We start from the raw sequence: 6,000 nt of genomic DNA on the forward strand, positions 1-6,000 counted from the left end.
CCTCTCCCTGTTTGGCTCTATACATTCTCTAATGCGGTCATGGACTGACTTATCCTTTTACAGCAGTAACATTTCCGAATATCAGCCTTACTTTTATGCACGGAAGCCCTTGTAAATTGTGCTAGTAGTTTCAGTAAGTGAGGCAGTGATCTCAACTGATCAGTTAAATGTACAAAGACATTGTCCACTAAGAGAGAAATCTTCTGCTCTGCCCCTTCAAATCCCAGACTTTGAATATCTTTGGATTGTCATAATGCCAGCAATAAGGGTTCTCTTGCCATTAAAAAATGCATCAGAGACATCTGATGTCCCTGCCTTCTGTCACGCTTTATATTGTAACTATCTAAAAATATCCCATATAGAAGTAAGCATCTATTCTCAATAGTTCAATCGGTCAGTACTATGTGCATTCCAAACCTTCATTCCCCAGCTTGGCCTGAAACACCATATCTGCAGTTTTCATAGAACTAGTAACTTCTTCTTTGTCTGACATGTAAATAAAGCATGTGCCATAGTCTGTGACTGCTAGTTCACAAATGTCTTCTAAAATGCACCTGTGAACCCATGCAGGGTGAGCTGAGTAGAAATTGTAATACAATTAATGACTAGTTCATACTAATCTATCATATAAGGCACAGTAATATTATCCTTCTGGTCTGCTGCTACGGTTCATTTTACTCTATGCAGAATTGCTGTCTGATTCTTGAAGGATCCTCTCCCCCATCTATATAGAGTGGTCTACTAAGCTAACAGAAAATTACTTACTTCTCACTATCTCCGAAAAATTGCTTCCTCTCTTGTTTTTCATGGCATTGGATGACGTCCATGTTTCATATCACCTGAAAGGCTTGTGCCTGCAGTTTGTAGGGTTTGTTGTCATGTTCATAAGTGGTTCTTCTCAGAGACAGCAGAGGCTTCTCCCAGTTATTAATTAAGATGTCAATACATTAGTACCTAAGAGCTGTAACTTTTCTCAGTCCAGCTCTATTTCCTGATGGTTTGTGTTTATTTTCTGCTTCTCTTAGCTCATTTTCAAGGTTTCCACAATTTATGCACCATCTACAACACATCCCGTAATGTGCTCCCATATGTGTGCCATTGAAATCAAAAGAGCCTTTTATATTTTGTGCTAATTCAGCTATGTGTGGAGAGTTCTGCTACAATATCTCCACAGCCCCATCTGGGCTTTTCTGTTTTAGTATTAGCGGAGTCTGATATTGTGATTATTGAGACTTTGGCCCTTTCCACCATTCTCAACAAATGAGAAGATACATATATCATGTATATCCTAGACTAACTGTGATGGAGCTGTCACTAGAATGTGGAGCTCTTCTCTCTGTGGAGGACCCCCATGCATCAACAAATCCCATTATCCATAAGATATTTTTTGTGCCTGTTACATCAGGCTAGCTATCCTACTAAATCGAGATCTGTCCAATTCTGCATTCACCCACTGATTAAAGATCCTTCCCATTATCACTTCCCCTTCGACAAAGCCCTAGAACTTCCTCAAATGTTCCATCTTGCCACGATTCTTGGTGTGGATTGAGGTGACCTCCACCTGCACTTGAACAGCGTATACTGCAAACTGCAGGACAGTCCTTTTGCTGTCGAAGCATTCTCCAGTCTAGTTCCAGGATCTAGGGGCAAACCACCATAGACATCAATGGAGTGGTCCTGGTGCTGAAAAATGCTGTGGATGCTAATTTGGTCAACGTGTCTTCCTGTGGCCCTCCCTCTGTCCATGAACATGGGGGGTGACTTTGGCTACAGAGGTTGATGTCCGTCGAAGTCCAGATGAAGTCCAGTCAAAAATCTGTTGCCTCTGCTGTCCCCGGTAACAGTAAAACCAGTGGTTCCCTTTACCTTAGGCTAGCTTCACTCCTGGATGACTAGACTGCACTACAATAACTCTTGTGGGTTCAAAAGGCTCGGTGCAACTTTTGAATGTTAAGACTCAGTCTACCAGGCTGCAGTTCAGTGGTTGGTGGCAATCAAGCAATTGTGGCTATCAACTCATGGTCTGAGGTCTAGGTGCCAGGGATGCCTCTTTTATGCCCACAACTCGCCCACGAGGGTACGGTAACCACTAGCCAGTGGGCTACCAGGTCCCCTCCCCATGATGTTACTTTCTCGAAAGTGTAGCATCACCCTGCCCACTCCCAAGATGGCAGAACCATTCTCTCAGTGTGTGGCACTTAGTATCCTACCCTAGAGGTGCGTTCACATGGGGCTACTCGCCCACAGCAAAACTGCTTTTGCAACTGTTTCTCCCTCTCTGTCCCAGGCGCACACCTGTCGGAACAAAAGAGCAGTCCCTTTCATGTGTGTCAACCATTTGCCCTTCAAAGGTGGCTTACTTTTTGGAAACTTGCCTTTTGGGCTCACATCGTGTTTGGTTTCCTGCCAGGGAGAGGTAACACCTCTTCCAACAGCAGGCCTCTATTGTGTCCTTTCCTTGGAGAACCCTGTTCAGAGGTTCACAGGACATGCAGGAACCACCGGAAGTGGCAAAGACCTTTTACTCCCATTGTCCAAGGGCCCACCCCACTATGGATCCTGCTCAACTGGGTCAATCAATCCCTTCTGAATTTGACTCTCAGTTGGGTAGCATAGCTCAAGCAGTCAAGTCTCTTTCAGGGGAAGCTCAGATACAGAACAGTGAGCATAACTCAATGTGCGAACAATGCAAATAGTAAATCAATGTCCAGTCAAATACTTGTTTTTTATTTAAAAAGACGTATTTTAATTCTAGCTCTACACATGCAAAGATAAATGACATTCAAAAGCAATGAAACAATCCACTTAAGGTTGGGGCCCTGGTAGTTGTCAGGCCACTCCCTGTCCTCCCACCTCTAGTGCAATGGGTTTGGTGGTATTCCCCATTTGCTGATTGCAACATTCAGGGAATGTAAACTAGCAGGCCATACTGCAGGGTTCTTCCTTTGGACTCTGTTAGTAAGTTCAGTCACTAAGGTCTAGGGATCTGCAGCACTAATAACGGGCACCAAAGACTCAGTTCTTGACTTACCCACTCCGGTGATAGGGAACCTTTAAGCGGTGCAGCGCGGTCCTGTTCCAGATCAGCTAAGTTGGGCTGCATGCTATCAAATGCGGCCGCACCTGGCATGTGCCAGCTCTCTTCCTCAAGCCACAGTACCTGAGGATTCAGAAGGTCAAGGTTGCTCCTGCTCCGGCATTAGCTTGGTAAGTAATTATTCTCCTCGCAGGGATGGGGTGTGGTCTCCTTGCTCTGTCTAGGCTCCAGCAGTCTCCTGTTGCTCCTCGGACCTCCCTAGGTGTAGTCCACAGAATGCAGTCTGGTCGCACCTTGGTCACAGCAACGTCTTGGTTTTGGGCGACAGCCTACACCCTTGGCCTCAGTGTCTCTGTTGGCCCCTCCTAGTATATGGGGTCATCAATTTATTCTGGCACACAGGCAACAGCCCAGTCGGTGCAGGGGCGGATTCCTCACACCTCAAACAGGGAGTCCTCATGTCAGGGCTCCCTTCTAGACATCGCTCTCTCCAATGCTCTCCTCTTCCTCATGAGCACAATAGTCCCTGGTGCTCCAGGTTCCAGGGCAGGTGAACTTGGTATCACTGGGTGATGTCCCCTCAACTGGCATGGAGACTAGCAGGCTTGGGCTCCTACTCCTGGTCACATGCAGAAGTCTTGCAGAGATTCCCTTCCTCACACAGCCCGTCTGACTGCTCGGCAGATAACCAAGTTTTGGGGTATCAAACTCCCCTACATGTAGTACTTTTCCAGACATAAAATGTAATTTAGAATCTGAGTCTTTGATGTTTTATGTTGGAGTTCTGCTTCTTTGAAATGGATATCTTTTCCCTTTCCTCGTCCTCCTGAAGTATGTCTGACACAGCAGGCAGGACTCAGAAGCTGATTGACCCACAACAAGATTCATGTGAGTGATTAGAGTTAACACCTGGATGTCAGACACAGTGATATGTGCATTAAAAGGTTAATCCAGGGCCCTCAGTCCTATTCTTTATGATTCCTTTATTAGACCCATCTGTCTCTTTTCCTGAGATCTGTCCAGGTCCCTTTCTTGTGATCTATCATTGAATAAAAGAGCCCTTTGGAATGCAGAGGGAGACCCTGGCTTTCCCATTTTCTAATGCATGTCCCACCCAGCTTACAGGAATGAAGCAACACACAAATCTGTCTGGTAGGATTCCTCTACTCCACTTGTTGTCACCAGTCAGGCCTGGGCTTCCCACAGTGGAGCCAAATGTCCTCCATGTTATGTACAAGTGAAGGCACTACTGCACTCAATGTACATGCACAGCACACTCACTTCTCAATAGAGTTATCCTCATGTATTATGCCACTACCAGCATATCCACATGCAGCACATTCACTCAGTCTGAGCACACTGTTCAGTACTGTAGTCTTTCTGTACTGTTCCAGAGTGTGTTATTTTAAAGAGACACACTGTCACCACATACATTTACCGTGTATGCACTGTACCATACTTCACCTTTTTTGCAGTGTATTTCTTGCAAGCACACACACACTCAGCACACTTTTTATCTCTCACACCCTTCCCCATCAACCTGATGCAGGCCAGGGGTGAGTTAAGCACACCGCACCAGAACTTTTAACAATGAGATTGAGCATGTAGGCCTCACTCTTGCAACAAGGGATAAAAAGGACCGGTTCACTATTAATGATCACTACATGGTATGCTGCAGATGCCACTCTTATGCAGCTTAACTCCTGGTGAAAACAGTAACCTTCCACCAGTTGATGGCAGCGCTTTGGGTGCCCTGCCTGTCCAACAAGATCTCAATTTGTGAGACAGGTCTATGACATGGCGCACAAGCATGATCCGTGTTTACCTATGACAAACAAATCTGCATTAGGGGTCCAAACAACACCTTTGGGCACTCAGGGCAGGGGTATACATCTCTTACCATGCAGAGCACTTTTCTGTCCCAACATAAAAACTCCCCAGGGATGGCAGAAAGCTGTCTCATGGCCAGCAACTGTAAATTGCTACTAGAAAACTGGGGCAACAGAAAGACAACTTTCTAAAATTACCTTTTACTCAAAAGTTACATTAAATTCTACTTCAGCATCAAGGTGGATTTAATGCAACAATTCTTTTGATACTTTGATGCACTAACTTTAGTAGTTCCAGTCAGAAATTGTCACCACAGAGTGGTCAGCATGTAACCCTGTACTTGCCAATTGGGATACCAGCCTTTCTACTGTAAAAAGGAACAATTTAGGGGTTTTACTGTTAGGAAATAAAAAACATATCTCCTACTTTATAATATACAGCATACTTCCATAGGGCTTGACAGGCCTGCCTTATTGATGATTTACTTATATTAAAAATGAAGGGCTGGACTTTGTCATTATTTTAAATGGCAAAGTTGAGGTATCAGTTTGAAACTGCTCTAACAGTCTGCAGTGGCAGGCTGGGAGACACGTTTTAATCTGTCAGATTTGTCGTGGGTCAATAAATACTGCTTTCCATGATGGATGTTTTTACATGCCCTGGGTACCCCTCATACCATGTACCAGGGACTTCAAAGTAAATTAACTTATTCCAATTGGGTATACCACAATTAAGCATACACTTTCAAGGGTCAAAGCACTGACACTGAGGTCTGATTAGCAGGGCTTTTTAGATTGTCAGAGTTGAAAAAACAGGAGCATCAGTTCAACATTTTGGGAGTGATCATGCATTTCCTTGCATTGCTCATGTAGAAAACCATGTCTGTTCATCCACCTGAGGTAGACAACAGGAAAAGGGAAAGAAATGTGCTTCTAAAGTGTCCTTGTTCTTTGTCATTCAGAGTTTTAGGAGAGTTCGTCTCGCTCAGTCTATAGATCATAATTTAGATGTACCTTTCTGTCTTGTTCTATACCTTTTAGTTTTCAATCCATCTTTCTTGGTTAAGAGGCTTTTGTTTTTTTCTAATCATTGTGGTGTACTCTCCTGTTGTGATTTGTGCGGCCCACACAAAG

Source organism: Pleurodeles waltl, chromosome 3_1 (assembly GCF_031143425.1).
Source record: "Pleurodeles waltl isolate 20211129_DDA chromosome 3_1, aPleWal1.hap1.20221129, whole genome shotgun sequence".
Classification (NCBI taxonomy): Eukaryota; Metazoa; Chordata; class Amphibia; order Caudata; family Salamandridae; genus Pleurodeles; species Pleurodeles waltl.